The 25,737-nt window shown below is 39.8% G+C and overlaps 1 long non-coding RNA gene across 2 annotated transcripts in view; it reads right to left on the bottom strand.

Annotated features, from left to right (window-relative positions):
- Positions 1–2,194: 2,194 nt before the first annotated feature.
- LOC149912386 (uncharacterized) overlaps positions 2,195–25,737 on the bottom strand; it is a 31,454-nt gene continuing 7,911 nt past the window's right edge. The window contains exons 3-6 of one of the 2 annotated variants that reach the window (XR_016461871.1): positions 14,636–14,741; positions 12,654–12,890; positions 10,812–10,995; positions 2,195–2,257 (exon numbers count right to left, since the gene is read on the bottom strand). This is a non-coding gene — a long non-coding RNA (uncharacterized LOC149912386). Of the gene's footprint in view, positions 2,258–9,999; positions 10,996–12,653; positions 12,891–14,635; positions 14,742–25,737 lie in introns of those variants that run through there. The other variant, XR_016461870.1, reaches the window with a different exon arrangement.

Genomic DNA, 25,737 nt, shown 5'->3' with positions numbered 1-25,737 from the left:
ACTTGTTAAGTAATCAGAACTGCTGCAGGGTAGTGAAAGCTGCAGATTATGAAGAGGAAGTTCTTGTGGGTTTCAGTTGCTGCCAAGAATAACAAAGCTAGAGAAATAAATCTGGTACGTGAGGGTTGGTGCTGAGAAAGTATTATCTTCTAGCTATAAATAAAAGTTTCTTCACTCTTAAAAATCATGAATATATGTAGATCTCTGTGAAATTATAACAAAAGTTCACAAGTAATCTTTAAGAAAGTAATCTACAACTCCACTCTGCAGGTTGCAGTATCAGTACCATCACTGAGTCTCCATCTGGATGAACAAGTTCACACAGAAAGATTTATAGAAACTGAAGAACATAAGCATCTTCAGTAGCCTGTAGCAACCTATAAATCCAAAACCTGTTTTTACACGACTGTGGCTTCTTTCTTCCTCCCTCAGTATTCATCCTTCACTTAAAGGCCACTGTCAAGCACTTTGAAATTTTTGTTCTCTGGTTACTGTTAAAGCTGACTTCAGGGTTACTGCTTTAAACGTTTCTTGCTGGAAAATCTCCCACTTCCTCATCTCCTGACATTTCCACTGTGGTCTCCATTGATGAAGTGAATGCTTAATTAACGGAATCCTGAATTAACAGAAGTAGCTTTACTGGACTGAGCAACACGTTTCTTGACAGCTAAAGATTTCATGATTAGCTGGGTTTTCCACAAAACATTATTTAAAGCTGGATTTTTTTGTGCAGTAACAGAAGTATCTTAGAAGTTTTACTCTGTGGGAAAAATGATACAATGAATCTCATGTATACATATATACGTAAGAAAGACTAACATGAAATATAAGGCAGTAGCTGAGGAAGTTAGCTAGATAAGTAAAAAAAGTTAAAAATCTACTGCCGTGCACTTAATCTCACTGAGAAGAAAGAAATCTGACCCAAGAGAAGAGAAGTCAACAGGAAAGGGAAAATCATTAGTGACAGTGTGCAGAAAAGAAGATAGAAGAGCAAAGCAGGAATATGGAGAAGAACTGCACGGGATACAACAAACCCAATGAAACTTTCTAGGTATTACAGAAGCAGGAAGTCAGAAGTGAATTAGTTATCTCCAAGCCCAAGGTGACCACGAACTAAAAGACAACAAAAATGCAAATAAACTTAAAGAATTCTTTGAATAATCCCTTCCCACCATGTCACAGCAAACGAGGCTGGCACAAACTGGCAAACAACAACTCCCTAGGACTAGCTGGTACCTCTCCAAAGCTCTGCAGATGCTGAAGACAGAAAGGATTTAACAGCTATCAAAATATTCAATCTCTGGTTAAAATCAGCAGCTCCACTGGAGACCTGCAGGGTAACAACCGTTCCAGCTATTAAAAAAAAAGAAAGGAAAAAAGAAAAGGTAGGGAACTGGAGAAACGCAGATCATAGAGTTTTATTTCAATGTAAGTTAATCTTGTAAAATTTAAATAAAAATAGTCTTTTAAAACATCTCAGGGAACATGATAGGACCAACGTCTGATAGAACCCCATGTGTTTTGTATGAGTACAATCACTGAGAAAAAAAAATGTGAACAGTGAGTCAGTCAATTAATTTTGCAGATGGTTGAAAATTATTTCATTTGGCAAGATCAGAGAAGATTGCAAGGGATTCTGAAGGAACCTAATAAAGATGTGTTAGTGAGAAGTAGAACTTCTAAAAATTGGTACTGGCTCATATTCAGGAACAACAATCGACAGGAACAGTTTCAGACCCATGAATTTGCTAACCCAGTTTACTCTTAGAGCCACGAAATCTGCAGCATTTTTTATTTAATGGAAGTCTAGATACACTATCTATGAGGTTTGTAAGTTCTTATGTATAAAGAATAAAATAATGGTTAACCACAGGAGCCTCAGGGCAAGAACATTTCAGCAGGTCTTCATCCAGCTTCAGGAATTGCAGGCGTAAGGATCCAGGTCACTTAAAGGCTGGTCAGTCTCAGTTCAGTCCCTGCGAAAACAACATAGCAAAATGTTGTGATCAGCGGTGCAAAGTCCAACTGGCAGCCAGAAACTACAGCACCCTTCAGGGGCTGACACTGAAGTTCATACTGTTTAATGTCTTCATTATTAACCCCAATGGCAGGACAATATGCATTCTCAGCAAGTCTGCAGACAACACTAGATTAGGAGGAACAACCAAGTTGGTACCTGAACTGAAGACTCAGAGCAGGTGGAGCCAGGCTGAGCAAAATTCTTAACAGATGTGCAGAACAGCAGGGGGAAAAAAGGCTGTGGGCAGAGTTTGGAACACAGGAAATTCCAATTAGATATAAGGAAAATATTTTCATTATAAGGATAGTCAAACACTGGAACGTGTTCAGACAGCTTTTGGGATCTCCAGCCTTGGAGTTGTTGAACACTCAATTAGAAACCTCCCTGAGCAAACTGATATAATCACTCCCTCTCTGAGCAACAGATTGGATTAGATAGCATCCAGAGGTCTCCTTCAACCTAAATAATTCAATGATTCTATGATTCTAATTGATTTCAAAATTCTTCACCATTAGTATAGCCAGGAATCTTCCTTTGAAGCATCTAACACCCAACTGCATAAGAGATGGGATACCAACTGCTTTACACATCTTTAGATCCCAAAGCCTGTTCTAAATGAGTGAGCAGAGCAGGACCCAGAGGCATGCACAGAGTTTGCCTGCATGTCCCTGAAAGACTGATGTGTGATTGATGTGCCTGTGGCTGAGCGTGAGTGAGTCCATGTGGCATAGCACACTGGCTGTAAGGTTGCTTTAAGGCTTATCTCAAAAGACAATAAAGACTTAACCCTAAGGCATCTTCTGTCCAATCCAGTATGGCTGTTTCTGTCTGTTCAACAGAAAAACTCTTCTAGTGGGATTTTTAAACAAACAGCAAGGTATCTTGAAAAACAGGGAAAAGAAGTAACCATGCACAAAGAAATGCAGTCATTCACTGTTTTGTCTGGATATCATTTGATGGCACATCTTTGATGAATCAACTCTTTTTACAGTCTCTTAATCTGAAAAGGTATTCATCATACTACAGAAAACCACCTACACTTTCTCAAAAGTATTCAGAGCAAAGACAGAAATGGCTGATCTTATTAACATAGTTTTATATATATGTGTATGCATATAGTAGAAGTTCTTTGAAGATGGTGTCTGCATATGCACTGACATTTTAAGTGGGATATAGCTGCATCAATCTGGAGAGGACATGTAATGCTTTAACATTAATTCCTAACTTCTTGGTAATATTTCCTTACACTTCTTTGAGCTCATTTCTACTGATATTCTCAATCTCTATTGTAGGACACAGCTCGAAAAGTTTCCCTCTCTAAGAATACAGGTTAATAGTTTATTTGAAGAGTGAAATGTACTGCAGTTTGTTTTGCATGGAATGGCAGGTTAGAGCAGTAATGAACTCAGTGAAGGGCTATAAGCAGAGAGGAGCAATGCTGGCAGGATGTCACGATAGACCAGCACAGTGCAGAGGGATGTTCTTGTTGAGTACAGGAAAGATTGCCCAATTGACTTCTTCCACAACTCGATGAAAGAGTCAATAGTGTGCTGCAAGTTCTATTCAAATAGAAAAGATTGTAGTCTCTAATGAAATAGAGGGAAAAGGAATCCAGAAGATTGAGAAATGGAAAAAAAAAAAGAGGTTAGATTTTAAATATGTAGACTGATGTCTGTGGGGAGAATAACTCAAAACATAAATATTATTGTTTGGAATATTTTAAAATATGTAGGGTAAAAATATTCCAATTTGTGCCTGAAGATCAAAATAGCTATCTGCTTGCAGTGCAACATTGATACATAAAGCACTGTGACTGTGGGAACCTGGAAGATATGAACACATACCAGGAGACATGAAAATCTGTATTCCATTGGGCTGCACTGTGGCTGAAGAGCCCTTCTCTTTCCTACAGACTTTTAACAAATGAAAAATTAAACCTGCACTCAACACATATTGACATTTTTAGTGTCAAGGATACTATATAAGTTAATATATGTTAAGGATATATCTGATCTAATATTGGGCAGCCCATCAATGACCTTTCTCCCTTCTACCGCATATTTCCAAAATCCCTTTCTTTTATTTTTTATGCCATTGTCTACAGAAACATGTGGGAAAGGTTGACAGAACTGTGTTTGTTCAGGGTTGGGATGTGGAAGGGGGCCAGACCATATCTTCAACTGGCTAGTGGGAGGCTAGCAGAACAAGACTCATCACTTCTTGAAGATTCATAGAGAAAAAGACAAAGGACAAGAGACACTGCTTGCAAGAAGAGGAATTACGATTGGATGTTAGAAAAAAAATCTTGTAACAAAAATTGTAGTCAAAATCTAGAACAGGTTCTTTCATAAAGGTTGTGAGACCTCCATCCTTGAAGATACTCACAGCTTGACTCGTTAAGCCTTCAGCACCCAGATCTAGCCTGTACCTGATTTTGAACAGGACATTAGATTAAATGACCTCCAGAGGTCCTTTACATCCTATATAATTTTGTAATTCCAATAGACACCTGGAGGAGAAACCCACACATCTGATAGCTTTCCTAAACCAACAGTGCCCACGAGATGAAAATAGGAGACATATCTGGGGCCTAGTCCTGCAGGCAATTACATTAATCACTGCACGTAGTCATCAGACTCTGTTTTTTCCATAGCTTTCTCATGGCTAACAGTATTTGAAAAGTGAAAATCAAAAGCTGAACTATCTCCACTGGAAAAGAAGAGTACTCTTCTTGCTGTTTGTCTTCAGCTTATTTTGATTATTTTTCATAAAAACTTTTGAACATAGGGAAAAAAACCTAGTAATATGCCAAATGTATGGTCTGTTTTCCTAGTGAGAAAAATTCCTATAATCTCGTAGAACTTGCCTAAGAATATCCCTTTCTGATATTTCCTTTTATCTCCTACTGATCAACTTTGGATTTGCAAGGGCTCAGAGGCAAGAAAGTCTTATTAATAAGAATGCACAATGAGCATCTAAAGTACTTTTGCTCAGTTGTAGCAGTGTATGACACTAGCAATAGCAAATTAAGAAATTTTACTCAGGTGTCGTAAGCCTACCAAGCAATCATAAAATTGGTATTTTCTGCCTAGGGCTCTCACTGCTATCAGGTTGAATTCAGCACAATGCTAAAAGAAATCATTTCATCTTGATAACATCCTCAGTTCAACCTCCAGTTAGACCTTGTTCCTCAGGTGATGTTTCAAGCCGTATCACTACTCTTCTCTATAGGTTAGAGACTCAGAGGTAGGAAAATGTAGGCATAGGGACTTTCTGTTATTTGCTGATATTCTGACAGCAGATAAATTTGGATTGCTTCCTTTTCACAGAATCACAGAATTGCCAGGGTTGGAAGGGACCTCAAGGATCATTAATCTCCAACCCCCCTGCCACATGCAGGGCCACTAACCATCCCACCTAATGCTAGACCAGGCTGCCCAGGGCCCCATCCAATCTTGTCCTTTTCCTTCATGGATTCCTGAAATACTTAGAAATTCTTCCTGTACTCTTACATGTATTAAGAGCTAGACTATGGATAAAAGGCAACATTTTTCTATTTCCCCTTTGGAACCAGACCAACTCCATTGAGGCTTATGCAGAGCTCATTCCCAGAGAAGATACAAAAAGATAGGAGAAGTCTCTCTGGAGAAGGAAACCCTACCAAAACTGCCCAGATTGTCAGATACCCTTATTACTCCTACCACGTCCAAACACCTGCTATTAAATGACAAATTTAGACACCACTCTATGGATCTGGGCTGGGTCACTTTATGGTGACTTGAGTTTAGTCTGGTGGTGCATGACTAAATAACATTTCTGCATCTCCAAATCCCCACAGTATTGGCATATAAGAAGCAAGGATAACATTACAAAAGAGGCAGGGATCCTAGTCACTGGTCAGGAAAGACTCTGTAGACACCACTTCTGAAAGACACTAAGTCAGCAATGTCAGACTGTATTCTGTGTGACAGAAATCACTTCTGTTCCCTTTAGTAATTGTTCTGACTGTTACATGGACCCATGGACTGGAATGTGTATATACAAATTAAGAAGGTACTGCCCTGGCTCCCTGCAGCTCAAAGTTCAGGACAACCAAGAGATAAAGACTGGTTCCTTCCCAAGAGTATCAAAAGAAACAATAAATAGGAAGCCTACACAACTGTGACATAAAAAATAGCTGAAATATATTTTTAGTGCTTTTGAAAACTTACTATCACACAATGTTTGGTTTCCTAGAATAAAGATGTAGTAAATTATGCCTCTTATTTAAATAAATTGACAGAATTTTTTCCATCTGTGGGATCATAACATAGCAAATCTGGCTCCCCAGAGTCCTCATACCCTGTATAAGACAGCAATATCTGTAAGATTCAGCACAGTTTTGGATATAAACAGAACAGGTGCAATTCAGACAGAGACAAAGCAATAGAATGAACTTCCCACTCCTTTATCAGCTTCTTGGGGACTGGTGGCTTTTGTCCTTGACAAATTGCACGTGTGAAGTTGTTTGAGAACTCCAGTGCAGCCTTCCACTTTGCAGACAGGTACAGATTCATTCTGAGGGCAGAACATAGCAAGGCCATGAGGTTTTTTTGGACAAGAATACTTGCTGAATACCTGAACACCCTACGTCGCCTGCTGCCAACAAGCATCTGAAGACAATCAGTTCTTCACAGAGACAAGTCTCCCTTTGTGTAGGAAAGGTAATCAGTAACCTTGTTACTAGTCATTAGACTTACAAAAGAAATAGTTTATTGTATTTTATTTTGACTGAAAGACTCTAATACGTGAGATACAGTTTAATAATATTATGCCATGACATTATTAAAAATTATTAAACTTACCTAATGAAGCTTTCTGCTGATGTGAATAAGCTAAACCAATTTTGTCGCTCCTAAAGGAAAAGACTCAGGAATGTTTGGGTGTTATGAACAAGAACTGTACCTGATTTTTTCATTCTCCATGAACATCAAGTCTATGTTTTTTTAATATGTTGCTCTCAGCTAGCAATGAAAGCCATTTTCAGGTTATCAGTGCTGTCAAAAGTTTTGTAAGAGTGAGGTTTTCCCTATTTGTATCAGTACTTGCCTCCAGGCAGGCACCTTCTTGCTTTATCAAAGATGCTAACATTTATGCTCAGCAAAGTAGAATGCATGCTAACCCAAGCAGACCAGATGATACTCCAGCCCACAGGCATCACACTTCAGGGCCAGTGAGTTTTGAGAAAGGCAAGAAAATTCTCCCCAGCTTGCTACAAGAAGGGAAAATTCACAGAGAAGAGCTCACCAACTGATGCTTTCAGGGGGGAAAAAAAGAAACAACCCAAATAAAAATCAAACATATCCATCAAATAACTATCTTCTAATTTGGGAACAGATATCCCAAGAATATGTGTATATATATATGAGCAAAACAAATTGATCTTTTAGATGTAGATACTGGAAAGAAAGAAAATATTCTTTTCTTGGTTGATTCCCACACTGCTCCACTGAGTAAAAGTGCTAACACGAGACAGGTAGGGAACACAGAAAGATCTATAATGCTCAGTCTGACTCATCTTTCATTTTACGTCGAGATAAATTATCTAGGAGAATAATTAGCGTGACGAAACTGATAATGGCACTTACTGCCATTCTTATCAGTATCTAAACAAGGACTATAAGAAAGAAGAGGACAGACTCCTTAGCAGTACCTGCTGTGATAGGACAGGGGGAGTTTTAAACTAAAAGGAGAGATTTAGATTGCGCATAAGGAAAAAGATTTTTACAATAACAGTAGTGAGTCACTGGAACATGTTGTCCAGAGAGGAGGTGGCTGCCCCATCCCTGCAGACACTCAAAGTCAGGCTGGATGGGGCACTGAGCACCAGATCATTGCAGGAGTGTTGGACAAGATGACCTTGAAAGGTTTCTTCCTACTCAAACAATTCTCTGATTCTATAATTAAGTCATGAGCTGTTTTTTGCCTGCAGGACAACGTGCTCTAAGGAGCAGAGGTAATGTTATTTGAATACATAACAAGTACATCCTAGTAATATAACTTTTCTGAATCAAAAGTGGTCTAGTGAAGTTACAAATATCTGACATAATTCATCTGTTTTCTGTTTTGCCTCAGTCTCCTGAAAAGGTCTCCTCAGCACGTGGGGAAGGCTTCCACACTCTTTCTGGAAAACCAGCACATCTCTGTGACTCGCTGAAGTGCTCTACACTAATGCCCACGTCATGGGAACAAAAGCATGAAATGGAGGCCTGTATGCAGGGAAAGGGCTATGACTTCATCAGAATGCAGTGGGATAGCTCACATAATTAGAGCCTATTAGATAACTGGAAGAAACCTCTTGTTTGCACAGCCTAATAAATGCAAAAGAGACAACGCAGTCCAGCACAATCGGAAACAATCCAGATTTCTGGAGTGCACTGATGATCCTGACACAGGTGACCAAAAGATCAAGTGTAGATATCCTGACTAAACTCAAACATAAGCAGCAACAGATGACCCAGGACAAACACAGAGTCATTATTCCAACCAAAGTCCATCTGGAGGTGAATCTGGTGAGGGACATAAAAGGCAACAGGAAAGACTTCTACAGGTACACAGGCAGGAATATGAAAACGAGGGAAAATAAGGGCTCAATGCTGAATGAAGAAGGAACCCTTTGCAGAACACTGAAAAGAATGAGGTATTCAGTGCCTTTCTTACCTCAGTCTTTCCTGGTAAGACTGGCCTTTAGGAATTCCTGACCCTTGAGAAAAAGAGGGAAGTTCAGAAGCCAAATAAAGACCTATCCTGAGCAGAGGACAATCAGGTTAGGATGCATTTCAATAAAACAGGACGTGAGCCCAAGGAACCTGATGGGATGCACCTAGTGAAGGGAGCTGCTCATGGTAAGGCCTCTTAATTATCCTGGAAAAGTGGAGCAGGTTGCCCTGACATGTGTTGGCATCACTATGCAAATGATATGGCTATGATGGCTTTAGATACTCAAATGAACAAAGCCCTGAGCAACTTGGTCTGACCCCAAAGCTTGTCCTACGGTGGGACAGAGACTTCCTGAAGCCCCTTTCCAATCAGATTACTGTGAGGTAGTAGCATCCCATGGTCACTTGCTCTCCACAGTCACTGGCATCACCTGGATAAAGAGAGGCAGGCAGTTGCATGGCTTTCATGCTCTGCTTACCTACTTAGGTATGGAATTTCCACCTACAGGCATCTTACTTCAGTTATAATATCTGATATTTTCTGTAATTTATTCAGCCTCTGTTCCATGAGCCTCTGTTCTCTGTCATTCCTATGTGATTTGTGCACTGTTGTTAGAGTCCTGAAAATTTCCCTTCCACCTACTTTCTAAGCTGTCCACAGTCTTTTTTAATCTTTATCCCACTTTATCTTATTCAACTTCAATTCCTCAAAAAAACAACAACAAAAAAAAAGCCACGTTTAAGCTCTAAGAAGTGATCCGTGTATTTCACAAGTGTCAAAGTAGCTCAGTAATTTCCATATGAGCAGCTGACTATTATTTCCATATGAGCAGCTATTGGAAACAAATTCTTCAGTCACTTTGCTAGGGCTTTAGGCATTCACAGTTGTTAGAACAAAGAAGAGAATCCCAGTCTGGAAGCCAAGCTGTAAACTTGGCACACAAATGACATTAAGGAGATGAGCTTTAAAAGCCATATGCCTCAAAACTAAATACTGCAAGCATGGACTGTAAGACCTGTAAGACTTTATGAAGCATTGTATAGTTTCTAGCTTTTAAAAAGGACACATGCAACATCACACTCCAAAAATAGTTTTGCTCATCTAGAAATAAGATGATTTGTAAGTAGTCAATAAATAGACAGTATTCAAATATTGCTATAAATGAAAAGGGTTTATTTTATCACTTTGAAAAAGGGTATAATTATACCCTTTGTTTTAAATTTTAAATATATTTATGTACCTATATTTTTAATATATAGTACTTAACAACAGGGCTTGTATAAAGCTGGATTTTTTAGTAGGAACATAATTCTGAAAGAAAATTAGAGAAACATAGAAAATTACAGAAAAATAGGAAATATTTCAGTAGCAATTAGTGGCAATGCAGAATGCCTATGTGGTCCAGGAAAATGTGACAATAATGCTGATCAATATATTACTTCAATAACAAGCTGAACCAGATACCTCTAACTAAAAGCCTTCACCAAGATGTTTTTGGTTTGATTTGGTTCAGATTTGTTGTGTGAATTCCTTTTATCATATAGCTGTGTTGCCTGACCTGTACTTAGTGTAGGAATTCCAGCCTGCTGTGATTTTTGGTTTTGCTTTTGTCTTTGCTTATTTGTTCACTGAGTGGAAGAATGTACACTCACAGGAACTAATGAAATAATTTGTAAACCTGTCAGCAAAAGACATCAGAATTAATCTAGTGGTGGTCTGGTAAAAGAGGAGAAGATAATCTCACATGAAACTTCCACATTTGCTCTGCATATTTCCTCCTTTATGCCTCTGCCTGTAGCACTACGCAGTGTGTAAACTCTGAAGCACGTGTGGTATTCCATCTCTAGCACTCCTATTCTTTGCATGAGTGTCTGCTTCAGAGCAGAGAGACTTTAGGAGACTTCTCAAGGATACAGCTGATCCAAAACCCACAGGGGCAATACGATTCTTAGCAACAATAGCTACTATATGAAATTGAGGTGACTGGGATGCTTGGATAGCTACCGTCTTATTTGTATTATGAGTTACCAGAAAATTAATGGCCTATTATGAGTAAGAGCAATCTACATCATCATTCTGTTAATTGGCACACCTTACTGGTATCTGCAGGGTTCCACACTGGATATTTGATGATTCATCAGTGGTGTGCACAACAACGGGCCTTCGGGATGGTAAGAGTTTTTTGCCTTGCACTGTTTGCAGGGCCCAGAGATGAGTGACCTTCGTTTCATCTTTTCTCAGGTCCTTCATGTCTCGTGGTACAGCCATCATCTTTTCTAAAAAAAACAGAGAAAAATGAATATTTAGGAATCCTTACAGATACTGTACAGATGGCTGGTTTAGTGACAGCTGTTAGAAGAGAGTTTAAGCCACAGTTCTATGCCATGTTGTCATTTTCTCAATTCCTTGAAGACCGACTAAATAATAAAGATGAAAAATATTAATCATTAGGATTTAAAGAGAATCTTCACAACTGGCTTACACAATAGAGAGGAGAAAGCCTTGTAGGGAATAGGGCAGGAGAAGCCCATGGCATCATACCTACATATTACGTATGGATTACATAAATCCATTGACAGTAAGACAAAGCATGGCTTAAACTGAAGTACAGAAGAATCCTAGCAGACATGAGGAAGAATAAACAGAGCTAATTAAACAATGAGATGTACTGTTGGTTCAACAAACAGGATCTACGTCATCTGACAGCTTCAATAACAAGTTAGACAGTGGTAAAGAATGACATACATCTGTGGTTGATCCTGTCTTTCTAGGCACTGATGGAGTAGACGGTACCTTAAGGCATCTCCTGACATTTCATACTTCATAACATGTATCTTCAGCTTTAAGTACTGGAAGTATCTGAGCTCTTTTTAACAGAATGGACTCCTCTCAAACATTTGAGAGCTGATGAAAAATACCTTATGAACTTTTTCCCCGAGAAAAGTTATTTAATTAATGTTGCATTACTGCATATTGTTGTTTTGCTTTATTTTAACCAACATTTTGGTTTTCAAGGGTTGGGTTCCTTCCACGTGAGGACTCATTTCCCAGTAAGTAGTAAAGCTTCTAGAAAACTTTCTGTGTAAAATTCTGACAGTAAAAAGCAACCTGATGTAGGAACCTGCGTGAACATTTACATCTGAGATGTCACTGATAAGAAAGAGTTAGAGACCTTGGAAGTTATTTTTTTTGCCACAAAGATTTCAGCGAGGCCAGTGGCAATATAAGTTACTACCATATCATCCAGATGATTAAATGCCACTTAAATGTTTTAAGGACAAGGAATAGTTCTGCTGCTTTATCTATTCTGTTCATTATCCTTCTCCTTAGCTCGTAAAGCAACAGGATAACAAATTCATTTGTATGACAGTGATAACTGTCCAGCAGGAACAAGCCTGAGACCATGAATTCATTTCCCAAAAGCCATCCATTACTTAATCACAGCATGTTTAACACTGGGATTCAGCTGAGTCACATACATTAACCATGTTATGCTTTCCTAATTGGAGACTTTAGTAGATAGTGTTTACATTAAATGTACATGAAATTCTGTTAATGAGTTTCTGATTCTTCCTCACGTTTGATACTTATACAAACACTTTAAACGTGGGCAAATATTGCACAATGACATCTCTATGTCTGTATATTCTCCTTCAACACATTGTTCATGTTCTTTTCATGTAAATTTGAAAGTGCACTCTATGGCAGTTTGTAAGCGGAAAAAAAATTAAGATAGGACTACTTCTATTCTCTGAACATAGATTTGTGAACAGAAAGTTATATCAACGTACTCACATTTATAGTGAAAGCCATTTGTGGGATTAATGAATCTTTGAACCAAGGAAAAGATATCACACAGGTGATTTGGATTATTACACTTTACAAATTAATAGAAAGGCTGATAGTCATAGTAATTAACTCAAAAGCAACTCACAGATCGAGCATACACTGTGGCAAAGCCCACTTCCAGATGATTCATAAATAGAAGAGAGCAAACTGATTAATCATTGTCCTGTGAAAAAAGTTTGCCAAAGTCTCTTATTGTACTTCTTTTCAGCTCCATCATTCCCTTGCATCTCTATTCCCCTTTCTTCACAGCAAGGACCTCCGTTATCTCCAGTGCGTGGACCTGCAAGGAGGTACTGTTGGCTGTAGCTTAAATGCAGCTCATCTATGATAAATGAGAAAGAGTAAAGCTAAAAAAAGAAGCCTAAAGCTTGTGGTTATACTAACTTTGATGAGAACAGAGTATGGATGAATGGCGATTGTGTGAAGGTCAGCAATTTCCGCAAAAGGAAAAGACAAAAACCATGAAAGACAGCACACCAGTATTGAGAAATCAGTCATACAGAGTGATCAAAGGGAATGAGAGGAAACTGAGCATGAGACATATTTGTGACTCATTGCAATATAACCAATAGAATGTATTACAAATTAAAAAGTCATTATAGAAATTGACAATCATACAGTAAGAGAAGCATAAAAGGTCTCAAAAAATCACATATGTAAAGCAGTTTATGTAAAACAACTAAAAAGATGTAGAAGAAAAGAATACTACAGTAAAATATCTGTTTGTCTTTTCAAGAAAGTACAACAGTCACATTAAAATCTTCTAAAGTGAAAAAGATGACGTTGCTAACGAGTGAATCCTTCAAAGATGTATTCATGTACATGAACAGTCCCACTTTAACACATGGAAACACGTGAGTAAAACTCTCAGCAAATGTTTTAGGACAACTTTGTCTCTTCTAACTTCCCATATTTTCTTACATCTATTCATTTACCTCCATCAGCATTAGCAGCAGTATTAATATTGGTTGATGTGCTGTAGTATCATTTACTCACAATTTCCATGTACTTCTATGGACAGCAGAGGAGTTACTGAACTCAGGTAGTCCCTAAGTGAATGCCCAGATCTTCCAGGAAGATCTTCCAGGTTGTGGATGCCCCATCCCTGGAGGTGTTCAAGGCCAGGCTGGATGGGGCCCTGGGCAGCCTGGACTAGTACTAAATTTGGAGGATGGTGGCCCTGCCCGTGGCATGAGGGTTGGAGCTTCATGATCCTTGAGGCCCCTTCCAACCCGGGCCATTCTATGATTCCATATTCTGTGATTCCAAGCCATGGTAGCATAAGCTGCTTTTCAGGGACAACTAGAAGGCCAGCTGTCTGCTCAGTTCCACCATTCTTCCCACAAAAATTGCATACCCAAACTGACTGCCAGCAGACAGTCAGACATCATATATTCACCATTTTTTCGCTACTGAAATAGAGGTTCAGTGTGATCCCTGTTGAGCAGACAGCCAGGTGAGCTTTCTGACTGCCTCTCACCACTCATACCATGAAGCAGTTACACAAAGAAAACACTGCTGCCAACATCCAAAATACACCTGCAATTTGGGGCATCATCACATCCACTCTTACAGACAACACCCCCCAACTCCTTTTCACCTTTTCCCATCAGATTCTCTTAGTACTTTTGCCCCAGTGTTTCCCTTGTGGAGGATTCTTACCCCATTAGTCTTGACAGAGAGTGGAAAAAATGTGATGAAGCAAGCATACTCACAGTGTTTGGTAGAAATTCATGGTGCTTTAGTCTGTAGGGGTAAAAATCAATGATGCTTTTTCACTTAGCAGAGGCATCTCACATGTGATATATGGAAATTTTTGGCTCAGTGTATGTGATCTGAACACTAAACTCTTCATTTCTTTCTCCTTTTCTCCACTGCGTTACATTTAATTTTTCCTTAACTGAGCAACATTGTGCAGTTGCAGTCATTACAACTGTTCTCAGTCTGGATTTACCTTTGGAGGTCAATACTAATTATTCTCCATACATCCCCCATTTCAGAACTGCAAGCAGCTTTCATGTCTTCTCTATAGTTTTTCAGTTAGTCCAGAAAAAGGTATTAACTCACCCTACAAATCTTGCCATGGGGCTGTTCTGCCATTCATACAAAGAAAACTGTCTTTCTTCTCCGCAGAGTACAATGAATTTTTCATCTTCTCACCTAACAATTATATCTTTTAAAGAATAAAAGTAAATACAAAATTAGTGAGGATTCAGTAACAGTAGGTCAGCTATAAATACTCGTAAATGGGAAACATATAGTGAACATCTTTGGAATTACAACATTACAGCGTTCTGATTTTAGGAAAGTTACAATTAAGCTCCACTTCCATACAACCAGCTCTATATTACAAACTCAACAAAAACGTATGGTGGAGCAGAAGTCCTACTCAGTGCACCTCGTGCCTTTTACCCAGTTATTCAGATACAGCACTGTCACAGTTCTGGCCTGGTTCAACCTGGTTCCCTGACTAAATGGCACAGGGGGACCCTGTGATGGGTCTAAAAACAAAACAGCAGCAACGAGCTAAGGGAGAAAATTAATTCACTAAGTATTAGAGCACAGTGTGAGAGAATGCAATATAATACAATACAATTGGAATTGTAGCTAATACATTAAATAAACAAGAGATTGTCCAAAACCAAAGGCCTTACTCTAATGTTGAAGGTGAGACAGCTAGGGAGCATACACTGCAGAGCCTAGCAGAAAAAGAAGTCTCATGACTCCCAGTTTTCTCTTTCCCTTTAAGCAGAAAATGGAAATGGAACAGTGAAGTATTCTGGGAGATACAGTTCATTCTTTCTCTTCTGTGAAATGTACCTGGAACTATCAACAATCCATGGAACTGAGGCCTTAACTCTTTAACTCCCCGTGCATTACCTGATGCTACGATGTGGAATACCAATAGCAGAAATCTTGAAACCACAACAAGTATGCCAGGGGACAACATCAGGGCCAACATTGTCTATCTTCATTAATGACCTAAACGTCCGGACAAAGTGCACTCTCATCAAGTTTGTAGATGGTACAACATTGCTGCTGAGGCACTAGTTGAGTGTGCTGCCATTCAAAGAGAGCTGGATTGGCTGCAGTATTAGGCTGAAAAGAATCATGTGATATTCAACAAGAAGAAATGCAAAGTCCTGTGTCTGTCAAGGAATGACTCCCCAGTACATAACGACAGGATGAGGAGAAGCACTACAGAGAGGAATCTGGGTTCTGCAGGACAAAAAGCTGACCACAAGCCAACACTGTGCCTTCACAGCAGAGGAAGTCAGCGACCTCCAGAGTCACGTTAGGCAAGGCATTGACAGCAGGTCAGCAGAGGAATTCCCTCTCCTGTACTCAGTTCTGGTGCGATACATCTGGAGCTCTGGGCTTACTGGTATGAGACAGGAAGCTACTGCAGCAGGTGCAGTGAAGGGGCACAAAAATAACAAAGGAAGAGGATAATCTGACATGAAGAGAAGCTGAAAGAACTGAGACTGTTCAGCCTGGAAAAGAAGAGGCTTAGGGGGATCTTGTTGATGATACAAATTCTTGATAGGAAGGAATGAAGAAGAGGGAGCCAGATTCTGCCAAGTGACAGGATAACAAGTGATGAACACAAAGTGAACACCTGTGAAAGTCTGTATAAATAGGAAAAACAAAACAAAAAAACAACAGTTTTACTCCAGGAGAAGTCAAACACTGGAACAGATTGCCCAGAGAGGTGATGGAATTTCTGGAGATGCTCAAGCCCAATTGGACACGTCTGCGAGCAACACCCTGCCTGAGCAAGCAGTGGACTAGAACATCTCCAAAGGTGCCCTTCCAGAATCTGTGATTCCAATTGAAATTCTCTGAAATTACTCTTTTTGTACCTTTGGGTGCTCCCAGATGAAATCATTAGGAATCACACAACTTCTTTCCCTAATAGGATATAAGAATCTAACACCTAGAGAGCTGCATTTTTCAAGACTGTCGTGTTGTAAGCATTTACACGGCTTCATTTTTCATGTGAAGCTATATTCATTCAATCTGGAGTTTACTTAAGTAGTTTAGACCACACTTCAGAACTTCATCACATCAGTGGTTCCACCCTCACTCTAAAGGTAATGCTGCTTTTCCTGAATACTCTCTGATTTGGCCCTGAGAGCTCACAAGCTACACCTGCTCACTAACTGAAAATACAGCAGCAAAAATTATTTCCTGATTTGTTCGCTTGCATCAGCCCAAGACATTTCCAAACCAAACCCTCCAGGTGGGCTGAGAGGGTATGGTTTATCTCCTCTCGTTCCTGACTATTGAGTCCCACCACGTCAGAAAGTACAGCACGTCAAAAAGTCTGTGCAGTGCTCAAAAGTGAGATGGGGAGAAGCTAGGTTGGCACGATGAGATATTCTGCACAGCCCTTACTAAGCTGATGCTCAGATAAATCCCTGCTGTCTAGTGTAAACTCCTTTACCTTTTACCTCCAGTTACCTCATCTAATGATCCTCTAGTAAGATGAGGTATATCCATTATGCCCTATCCCCCATTCTTCAGGTGCCCTCTGTGCTCTGTCTGAAGTCAACTCAGGCTCTGCAGGTGGCAGTATGTCCTACCTGTTGCTAAGTCCACACGTTCTCCTTTCCCTACCATGACACTGCTACCCAAAGCTTGCACAGTTTTAGAAGAAAAACAAAAGGACAAAAATGTTCTCCAGAAAATAAGTCCCCTTCTGTTAGCCTGGGCTCATGTAAGGGCCAGTCACTGAAGGAAGTTGTCGTAGCTTGGCCAGGTTTGGTGACAGGGAGCTAAGGGATCTATGGACTGGGAAGAGAAAAGGGTGGGGGAAGAGGCAAGAAAACCAGCAGCAGTGAACTAAGGGAAAAACTTCATTTAAAAAATACAGTGGCGGAATGTGAGATAATAGAATACGATGGGATTTGGAGTTAACAACTCAAATAAAATAGGAAAGAGTTTACAAAACTGCATTCCTTACTCTAATGCTATAGGAGAGACAGCCAGGAGCACAGACAGCAAAGAGAGGCAGTCTTGAGACTCCGCCAGTTTTATCTTTTTGTTCGAATGGAAATGGAACAATGAAGTCTTCTGGGAGTTGTAGCTCACTCTTTTCTTCTGAGATCAGGAAACCAGAAATGCTGACAAGCCACTGAGCTGCAGTACTAACCCTTTAACTCCCAGTACAGTGTGATGTTATGATGTGGAATACTGACCAAAAATCATAAGACCACAACAAGAGAGTACCTCTTGGAGCTAGGCTGCTTCCTGGGAAGGAGTGCTGTGTAGCCATAGAGCCCCTTCACCAGTTGGGGGAGCACAGTTTTTCTTGCTATGATTACTGGTCTACCTGTGAATACTTTGCCTGGTATCTCCAAGAATCTGTCAGAAACAATTTTGCTTCTTTGTGAGCAGGGCATCTACATTACCTTTATGTTGTGTGTTCAGACAGTGCTAGTCTGCAGCCATGTGCAAAGCCCTACGAAATCATTAGGGAAAAACTTGTGCCAAGACATCTGAAGGCACTTCTCCAGAAAATACAGGTGGGCAAAACACTGTGCACCTTCTCTCTGCCTTTGATCTCTTACTCTGATTCCCTGAGAAGGAAAGTGCAGAGGCTGAAAGGGAACCACAGGGCACTTCGACAGCCCGTCCACCAGTAGGGATGCATGCGGGACCGTGGCTATGCAACATGCCCACAGAGCCACTTGTCTTCAGCTCTGACAGCTACCTGCAAGTCTTGGACTTCAGTGCCTCTGAATAGGGTGCTCACTCTTAACTACTGATACACTACAAAACATTTCAGATAGTTACATTTAATACTGTTGGAGCAAAGGTTTACTCTAGCTTGAATACATGGAAAACAGAATTTGCTTATAAGGCCTCCAAGGGTAGACATAATGGCTGCAATAAAATAAATCAGTGATCTACGTTTGCTGCTGTTCTCCATCCCAAACATTTCACTGTCGGAGCATAATCAGCTGAGACTACAGATGAGCCTTTAAGAAATTAGCTTAGGAGTTACTGTGCCGAGATCAAGTTACAAAACAACAAGAGGCTCTAATAATTGGATTCAGAGTGCATGAAATTGCTATTCAGTGTGAAGAATGATCATTTAATAAACCAACCTACTTGCCTTTCATCTGTCTTCACCACTTTCACCACAAGACTTACAGAAATGTCATTAGAAATTGACAGGCATCTCAGTTCATACACAGCCTCCTTCTGTAAGATAACAAATACTTAACTGCCATCCAGGGAGTAGGAATGTATTTAAGTTTCCCCCACAGCCTTATGGAGTTTGCATCCAGGTCACCTACGTTCCTATAGAGCATGCGAAGCACAAGGAACAGATGTAAAAGTATATACACACACTCAATTCACACCTCTCTACTTCTGTTCATTTTTTTCTCATGTGAACAAATGAAGAACCCATCTGGAGATCAAGGGGAAAACAAACAAAAACTGCACATAAATAGAAGGCATTCTGGGAACCTGTATAGATTGTAAGCCTGTGTAGCTACTTCTACTATAAACAGTAATTGAATAAATTGTTGATATGGTTTTCAGACTAAGAATTAGAGCCACATTTAACTCTCTTTCAGGCAAAGTCCCTGATCACGAGGCTTTCAGCTCTGCTCTTGTTGATGTTTCCTCACTGGGGAGCAGGAGGCAACTCTATGCTGAGAAGTTCATCAGCAGGATCTGTCTGGGATGGAAGACCCTTTCCCAGTCCTGGGCCTGTTTGTAGCTGAATCTTATTTCTCCTCTCCAAAGTCTCAAGACAATACTGAATCCTGTGCTCCTGCACTGCCCTATACTGGTCAAGTGCTCTCATCACCTTATCCAACAGCATGGCCTTAAAAGTGCACAGAACTGTGCTGCAGTTCAGCACATACAGGACTGCTGAACGTGACAGGCAGCTTCAGAGACACCCAGACTCGTCTGAGCCAGCAGCAGGAAACAAGGAGCACCCTAGAGCACCTCAACTTTCATCAGTGCCTGCATGTGGGGAACTGAGCCAAGTTCCTAGCTCCATGTGCACACCGACATGAGGACACCTATGTTCAGGAAAGCAATTAACTGGAAACTGAATCTCACTCTTCCTCTGAAATGTTGCAGTCTTCTTCACAACATTTTTAGATGACTGTATAAGAACAGAAAAAAAATCCGTAAAGACATGATTTAATTAAAATTTGTCACCTTCGCTTGATCTTAAAGAGCACTTTCTCTATTAACAAATTTGATACATGAAGAAGGAAAGACAATTCAATCTCTACAATCTCCACTAGATCTTTTTTTCTCTCTCTCCATCAAAATACTTCAAATCCCTTTCTACACCCTTGGTATTCACCCAAAAGCTACTATTAAAATCCACCCCATCTTCATTCTTAATTTCATCTTTATAGATCAAAAGTATTTAAGATAATCTGTGATCCTGAGCAGATCCCAAGCAGCAGCCCAAATACAAAGTGACGTATATAGAATAGAAAAAATAGGATATGCAATAACTATTTCTCCTGCTATCATAGAATCACCGAGGTTGGAAAAGACCTGCAAGATCATCACCAATATTTCTCACTAAACCACGTCCCTCAACACAACATCTGAACGTTCCTTGAATGCCTCCTGGGTCGGTGACTCCACCACCTCCCTGGGCAGCCCATTCCAGTGCCTGCCCACTCTTTCAGAGAAGTACTATTTCCTAATGTCCAACCTGAAGCTCCCCTGGTGCAACTCGAGGCCATTTCCTCCAGTCGTGTCACTAGTTACATGGGAGAAGAGGCCGAGACCAGCTGGCTACAACTTCCTTTCAGGTAGGTAGAGAGAGCTATAACGTCTCTCCTGAGCTTCCTCTCCAGCAGATTGAACAATGCCAGCTCCCTCAGCCAAGTTGGTAACAGCCTACACCACTCTGTTAAAGAGAGGAGCTGCATAATATTGTGGCAGATTAAAATTACTCAAGTACCCCAATAGGCAGGAAGGTAAATATTAAAACTAAAGTCCAGTGGGATCAAAAGAACCAAACATATAATTTCCAATCGTGCAAATTTTAATTTCATTATTAGGGAGTCACGAACTTCATGGAAACCAGGAGGATTCACCTCTTAAATAGATTTTACTACGGGTGTTTTATCATAGAGTTCTGCACTGAGCTCTCAGGTTTCCTATAAAGCTGCAAGGAAATCTGCCCCTCCAGCAAGTCTGTTACCTTGAACACATCCCATGTCACAGTGCATCTGGGAAGAGTGACAACTGCTAACTCTCCTTGTACACTTGTGTGTGCATTTACCCTAGAGGTCTCCCTGTAAGCAGTAAGCAAAGGCTGTCATTGCTCCAGATGTGTGATAATACGAGATCAATGTCTGAAGCAGCCTGTCTGACAGTGAATCTCTGCTTTGAGGAAGATGAGGAAGAAGGTTAGATATTACACGGACTTCTTCATTATTCACATCTGTCACTTTTATCTCAAGCTGTGAGTAACTGTCTTATTTTGTAGGTTTTCTTCACAGCTGCAAAGCTCAAGTCTTTTGCTTCTGCCTTGCTACACATTCCACTGCAGCCACAGATAAGGTGCAAGATGGGCACCTTATCAGATGTTCCCCCAGACAACAGAGGAGATGCAGCCAGCACAGCTGCTGCTGCCACATGGCATTTCTTATCCCCCTGACATTTCAAAAACACAGGAACAGCTTCAGCTGTCAGTGAAGTGCTTTCTGAGAAGGCATACTGCTTTGGAAAGAGTAAAGCCATACTGCCACATTATGTAGTACAGGAGATGAACCAAAGATACGCATACACTACAATTCACAACAAGATTTACTTACATACTAAATAGAGATATAGAGAGTTTTTTAGATGGCTTTCTTAAAGTGACTGCCAGCTCGAGGCAAGGCAAAAATAAGAGATACATAAAATGAATACATAATAAGCAGTTAAGTTAAAAAAAGAAAAAAGAACAGGGCTCAGATAAGGTCAATTTGCAATAGCTTAATAGGTTTGGGATGAAAGATGGGATTTGTGACTGTGATCAATCTGTAATACTTAGAGTTAAGGTCTACATGAAAATCTTTCAAAATGGAAAGACTCATTGGTATGCCCTTACCTTTGTCAGCTGCTCACTTCTTAACTGTATACTGATGATCTTAAAGACAACTGCCATACTCTATTTCAGGCTATGAGTAAATACATGGAGAATACTCAGTTCTGCAGTGCTGGCTGTCTTGTTATCTTTTTGGCAAAAATGCCGGTGGCTGAATGGTGCCTTTAGAAAGACCTGACATTTCCCAAGTGAGCCTGGAAAGGAACACATTCTATCTTCTCTTCCCTACAAAGTTCCTGCTTAGCCCAGATTTCTGATTCAACAGAAGGGGAATGCAAGCTCATCAAATATGCCTGTAGTGTATGGCTACAGCTCTCCTGAGCTCTAAAACATTACATCTTTTTCTGCGAAAGGTACATTTGGCATGCAGGTTTGCCCAGGGAATATCAGCTTCTATGTTCTCCTTCATAATTCTATTCCATTTAGTCAGAGCTGCAGCCAAACAGAGAATGCCATGACCATTGCTACAAACATCTCAAATGATCTCTAAAAAGTCAGAAAGAAGATCTGAACTTTGAGACTAATGATGACTGACGATGGTTACTGCCTGAGTTTGTAGCCCCATCATCTGGAAACAGTGATGAAGTGAGAACATACATGCACACACAGCTCCAGAAATTAGATTTCCTGCACCATAAATTGACCACTTTCAATGGTCATTTCTTTCTAATAACTTGCAACTTTCCATCCTGCAACAAAACATCATCCTTCAACCCAGTAGAGATCTGTACTGTTTCCTTTATGTTTTGAAAGTTTTTATGAGATAAGAAGAGACCAAGGGGAGAAGTTGAACATACTGCTCATTTTCTGATGAGCCATACCTGTAACATACTCTATGGGATCCTCTTACTTTCTACAGCATGTCATTTTTAATTGCCATATCATAAAATAGTTTTTAATGCATTGAACATTAAGGGATCTAAATCTCTTTAGTGCTCATGGATGGTAACCTCTCAAGGTTCATACTGAGGCCAGCTCCATATAATAAATAGAATGTGGGCAAAAAAGCAATAACAGAAATTAATGACAAGTATTGTAGAGAATATGTGAAACACTTGAAATGAGATCTCTAGGAGTTTTGCATTTCCAATAATAAGCCAAAGCAGTAAGTGAGGGAGGAAGGAAGGAGGGAAGGAAATTTTCTGTTCTTTCCGGGGTAAAGTCACTTATTACTCTCTAAGCAAAAGGTTTTATACAATTTAATACAGGTCAATACTGTCATGATGTCTGAAATCAAACCTATACAAGGAAGAACCCAAAAAAGAAATCAGATGTGCATAGGCTGGGGTAAAGCAGTAAGAAAACCATGGTATCACTGTACTCAATAGAAGGTTAATCTTGAAGATATGAAAGTGCTGTCAGCAGAGGCATATGCAATGTTTCAAAAACAGTAATGTATACAATGCAATATGAGCCAGTCTGGGGAACTTAACAGCTGTCTTATCCTGACTAACTATGCAATTTACAGAAATCTGTGATTATTTAAGAAGTCTGGACAGCAATACCTATACTAGCAGGAGCAAATGGGATCATTTTAGCTAAGATGAAGATATTCCGATCAAATTATCTCCAAAGAATGAAGAGAAATCAAATTTATGTAATTGAGTTTGTTCAGCATATAGGTATTTGAAACCAATTAAGGTTATTTAGATCCTTTGTGTCATTAATGAGCAGTTTCAGATGAGGAAAAGCTCTCTCAACGCACCATTAACAAGCCCAGCAACACTTGTGAAATGAGCTGCAGCTTGGACACACATCAGTGCATCAGGTCATACAGGAGGAAATGCCTTTTCAGAGCACATTTTGACTGTTCTCACAAAACCAGTCAGAAAGCTCCCCATCTGTCTTTTCCAAAGGTATTTTTAGTATCTGAGACAAAGACTTGTTACAAAAGCCTATTAGAATCCTAACAGTTGATAATTGTGGGGTTATTTTATTTCATTAAGGTTATTCTTTTTTGCTAGTTTCAGTGTCTGAACTAAATGATGTTCATTAGTTTGCAAATATTAGGTCTTGTACCTAAGTGCATGTATTTGTAAGTATCCCAGTAGATATCTATGATACATGAGCACTGACAAGTTTCCATGAACGACAGTGCTTGGAATACCAAATTCATTCTTGCTTACATAAAGGATTTTTTCTAATTCTATTTGAATTATTCTAAATTATTCTAAATAATACACAATTTTTTCTGCTTGTTATATGGGTAAAAAAGCACGTGACTTGTAACCACTATGCTATTTTGCAATAGCATCTACGTCATCTCTGAAGTTTTGAAAACTTCAGATTCAAAAAGAAGCTTCATCTCATCTCACATTACTTACATGCCAACCGTAACTGTTAAGTTGTTCTGAGTATCCCATAGCCAAAGAAAATGCAAGTTTTGCATATTTTTCCTTTTCATACATTCTTCCTCAATTCTGAAAGGCATTTTCCATAGAATAACAGAGACTTCTGCGTCTAAGGAAGTCCATCTGTTAAAAATTAGATAATTTAAACAGATTCATCTTCACAGGCTAAGTTTATACTCAGCAGCTTTCCAGGAGGAGTGCCCAAGTGATCATGACGGCCAAGTTCAAGGCTGGGCAAGCTGTGGTCAAGGTCTCTATCTACTGCAGTTTAACAGTCACATCACTTCTGCTCTGACCTGTACAACATCTGAATGAATGCCACAGGGTAAGCGGGTTAGATACAAGTCCTACAAAACTCAAAAAATGAAAGACAACAGTCACAAATCACAGCAAATGAAGGGGATTTTAAAGGCTTAGCCTTCTGGCTGTTTGTTGTAGCATGTTTACTTCGCACTCTGAGCATGTCTTCAGTTGACAGATGAAAAACATTGTTTTTACTCATAATGAATAGGCATACAAGAATTCTGAGAACCTTGATCTTGCCACAGTAAACTCAAGAGACTGGAAACTCTTAAAAAGCACCGTTGGGAAAGTTTTAACAATTCCATCAACAGCAAGACTGTTCCTGACTGCCTGATCAGATTGAAGCAGGGTGGCAATAAATCTCATCAGCTCAGGATGAAGAGGAGGTAGTACTGTCTGGACACCAAAGGAAAAAGAGGACTACATGGAAAAGGTTGCACTTCAATAAATGCCTGGGAAAAAAAAAAAAAAAAGAGGAAACAACTAAATCTGAGAATAAGGCACAGAGAGGAGTGAATACAGCTGAGATTCATCCAAGCAACAAACTTACGAATGAATCGGTGATGCTGGGGAGATGAAGTCAGCTATGCCACCAGACATTAAGATAGAGATGGCAAACAATACAGAAAACAGAATCAAATGAAACTAGACCTTTGACTTCTAAAACGTCCCCACATAATCACTGCTAAGCTTTCTTTGAGCAAACCTAAAACCATGCCTGCTTTCTTGTTAACTTAGTAAGAGATTAAAGCTCATCGTCCAGAATAAAGTTTCAAGCCAAGCTGGATTACCAAGGTAAAATCAAGAATCTGTAAACAAGGGGAGGAACATCAGATGAAAAGCCAGAAATGTAGTTAAAAGGCAGGCAGTGCCCAGCGATTTGAGATAAAGGGCACAGACTTCACCTACAGATCCAGTAAATTGACACTGCACATGCTACTGCAACTGAAGAGCATGGGAAGCCTCCGCAGCCCTCTGATTGCTATTAAATCTTGGTAGAGGAGATCCTAATAGAAAAGAAATTAGCTTCAAGCCAATTGCAAATGAAAATCCTTTCATTCAGCTGCGTTTGCCATGCTGTACACTGATATTCTCTTCCAAATAATAATAATCTGACATTAAATTTGTCTGCAAGGCCCATAATGTGACTTAATTGCATATTAAGACACAGATTTCCATTGCTCTGGCCCCACACCATCAGTTTGAGTCGTGTGTTAAATGCAGCATATTTCAGATCAAAAGCCAGATGCCTTGACCATGCGACCTCTACTGTGAGTCTTTTACTGAACTCCATGAATTCATGTATGACTGTAATGCACCCTGAGCCTTCTGAGTTCATAGGATGACACTGTTTAGGCATCTCATACTGCTGCAGAGACCTCCAGCTCCAATTCTATCTATCTGATCCACACTGAATCTTCTTCATT

Source organism: Phasianus colchicus, chromosome Z (genome assembly GCF_987193195.1).
Source record: "Phasianus colchicus chromosome Z, bPhaCol1.hap1.1, whole genome shotgun sequence".
Classification (NCBI taxonomy): Eukaryota; Metazoa; Chordata; class Aves; order Galliformes; family Phasianidae; genus Phasianus; species Phasianus colchicus.
The sequence above is the reverse complement of the archived record's forward strand: the minus strand, read 5'-3'. Positions and strand labels throughout refer to the sequence as shown.